Genomic DNA, 3,337 nt, shown 5'->3' with positions numbered 1-3,337 from the left:
TTTTGTCATGTGCTGCATTAGATCCTGACTCCCCTTACAATGAAAATTAATTTTTGTTTTTAATTTGTCCTGCAAAGTTCTATGGTTGTTGACAACTGCAGTGTTAGTATCTTTCATTGTACTGTCATACAAACTACTTTCACTGTTTTAAAACATCCCCCATATTTTACCCCAAGATTCCTGAAAACCACTGAAACCCTTTCCAGTTTTACCTTTTTCATAATATTATATTAATGGTATTGCATAGTATATACCATTTCAGACTGGCCTCTTTTTCTTAGCAATATACATTTCAAATTTATTTATGGCTGTGCTTGGTTTGACAGCTCATTTTACATAGTATTTCATTATATAAATGTTCCATGCTTTCATTGTACATGAGGCTATTGAAGGACATCTTGGTTGCTTTAAGATTTTGGCAATTATGAATACAACATCTATAAACATTTACAAGCTTTTTTTTGTTAATGTAAGATTATTTATCAATCAAGAAAATGCTTATAAGTGCACAATTAATAGAGTATATGTAAGGCTGTGATTAGCCCTGCAAGATAAACTTGCCAATTGTCATTTAAGTGTCTGAAATTTTGCATTTCTACCAAAATGAATGAGAATTCTTACCACTCTACATCTTTATTAGCTTTTGGTTTAAAAAAAAAATCTTGGCAAAAGGAGGTAGCAGTTCTAATTGGTACATATTCATATCTCATTGTCATATGTCTGTAATGATAAATGATAGCCCATACCTTAACATCCTTTTTGTCATATTTATATTCTACTTTAAATTTTTATCATGGTCAATGTACACATTTTTTTTTACTTATAACTCCAGAACATTTTAATTCTAAAGAACCTTAATAAACAAAAACTCCAGTTTCCAAATGTCCATCAAAATGGGAATGAATAATCAGTTCCATTAGTACTCACAAGAAAACTAAAGGAAAAAGGTGAGAGGAGATAAAGTTTGATGACTATTCTTCAAAATGATAAAATACTGTTTTTACAAATAACTCAACATCAATTAATGATATGAATAGACAGAAGGAAAATAACTGTACATATTTGCCTTAAATACAGTATTGGGTAATGCATGCCAGTTGAACTGTTTAGGAATGGCTTGCTAAAATATTAAAAAAACGAAAGACTTCATCCTGTCATAGACTGCCACTTTTGTGGAACATTCAGTGCACATGACTGGGTGATAGATTTCTTCCACTTCTGTCTCTGCCTGCTCTGCAGAATCTTCATGGTTAGACCTCATCTTCTTATAACCCTGCCTTTTCTTCCTGGTCTCTGAGTTTTTGTGTCTTAGAACCTCCTCTTTGTTGACACAACAATTCATGAAAAACATCACTCTATATTGAGTTTTGTAGGATTCATGCCTTTGGCAATCAAGACACAATGTGGTCATGCAAGCAGGGAAATTCAAGACTGCATCACTATTTGGAACAGGATGTTGTTGACATGGCGTCTGTAGTCCAAAACCATGATAACCCCTTCTCTGTGCATCAACCCAGGCCTGGTCTCTGTTATCTTTTTCAGGATCATATAGTAATTCATCATTTGTTGGAATCCATGTCACTTCTTCTTTTTCTTCTTGGTCACATGTGCTGCTTTGTCTTCATCCTCAGAATCTGAATCAAAAAATATATCATCGTAATACTTTGCTGGAGCTATTCAACTTTATCATTTCTTGAAGAAGACCCTGTTCCTAGAGAAGATAATTTGTTCTCCATTTTTTTATGGTAGAATTCAATTCAGCTTCCATTTCTTTTTCAAATTCATCTTCACTAGATGACTCACTTTCTCCACTAAGACATTCTCTGATGAGTTTTCATTTTTGGTCAGGAGTTCCATGTAAAAGTACATCCACTTCATCTTCAGAGTGGCTCAAAGCTGGCTCCTTGTCCCTAGGCTCTTCAACAGCATAGGGGTCCTAGTCATCCTGCAGCCGGTTCATGGCGGCCTAGAGCTGCCTACACCATCCACTGCCTGTTAGCAGTGTCTGTTCACTCCACGGGTCCCTTCCTTAAAGTCTCAATGTACACATTTTTAAGAGTACTTTTGTCATCATTTCTAAGAATTCTTTCTTTAAACCAGGTTATAAAGATTTTCTCTAATGTTTTCTTCTAAATTTTGTGTGGTTGTATGTTTTCAAAATAGATTTGTAAGGCAAGTACCAAAATATTTTCATATAGAGTCTCTGTTGCATATTTTAGTTTTTCTTCTCTTTTTATAAGAACCATTTATCAAAAAGATTGTCCTTTTCCATCAAATTTTCTTGACATTTTATTAAAAATCTAATGGCCATATTTGTGCTTGGGGTCTTTTCTGGAATCCTTATTTCATTCCATCTCTCAATGTGTCTCACCCTTTGCCAATCCCATAGTCTCTTATGATAAATTTAAAATAGGACTCAATATTGAATAGTTATTGAAGCATTCTTAAAACAATATTGAATGATTCCTTAAACATTACTTTTTGTTTCTGAGGTGGTTTGGTTGCTTAAAATTCTTTTATTTTTACTTGTAACTAGTGGAATCAGCTTATCTATGTCTATAAAAGTCCTGAGATATTAGTAGAAATTGTATTAAAGTATAGATTGACATTTAGAGTACTGATATAATTGCTATATAGAATATTTTATGCATACAACAAGATTGCTATATTTAGTCTTTTAAGTCTTGAAGGTAGTGCAACTGGACTTCATCTCCAACTTAACCCAATTGCCCTGAAAGCAGAACCTCAGTCAGGGATTATTTGTCTTTTGGAATATGATTTGGAAATATGATTCCAGGAGAAAAGAACATAAAAATAGGTGGTTAAGTATAGCAATAAACAGAACTGATATAAAAATGTGATTATTGACTTGATTTCCCTCTAGACAATTTACAATCTATCCTTGTAGAGGTTTTCAGGATCTTTATGATACACAGCTTAGGATTGTATGCCCAGGGGTAAGAAGAGAAGCACATATTCAGTATTCTTGCTCTTGTTGGCTGAAGATGAACCTAGGGGCATTAATTTTTCCACACTTCCAGGTTGCATATATATTGTGATGCTACAACTTCAGTCAGATATATCATTCAGGTGTGTCTTGTACCACAGAAGAGGGATCTAGAAATATATATAAGAGTCCCAAGGTGAGATCCTGCACATACAACAGCAATCTGAAGCCCATAAAACCCCGTATGAACTATTTGTTGAGGTAGTGATTGGTGTGAAAAGTGGGGAAGATAGATTTTGACATTATGCATGAGAGGTGTGCTCTTCTTGGTCAACACTATCTTCTCAACTCATAAATCTGTTTAGATTCTCTTATATATTGTTCTTTATT

The 3,337-nt window shown here is 33.9% G+C and overlaps 1 pseudogene; it reads right to left on the bottom strand.

Annotated features, from left to right (window-relative positions):
* Positions 1-1,106: 1,106 nt before the first annotated feature.
* LOC124986251 (E2F-associated phosphoprotein-like) lies at positions 1,107-1,960 on the bottom strand (annotated as a pseudogene).
* Between the last annotated feature and the right edge of the window lie 1,377 nt (positions 1,961-3,337).

This window comes from Sciurus carolinensis, chromosome 6 (assembly GCF_902686445.1).
Source record: "Sciurus carolinensis chromosome 6, mSciCar1.2, whole genome shotgun sequence".
NCBI lineage: Eukaryota > Metazoa > Chordata > Mammalia > Rodentia > Sciuridae > Sciurus > Sciurus carolinensis.
This window is presented reverse-complemented; position numbering and strand designations above follow the sequence as displayed.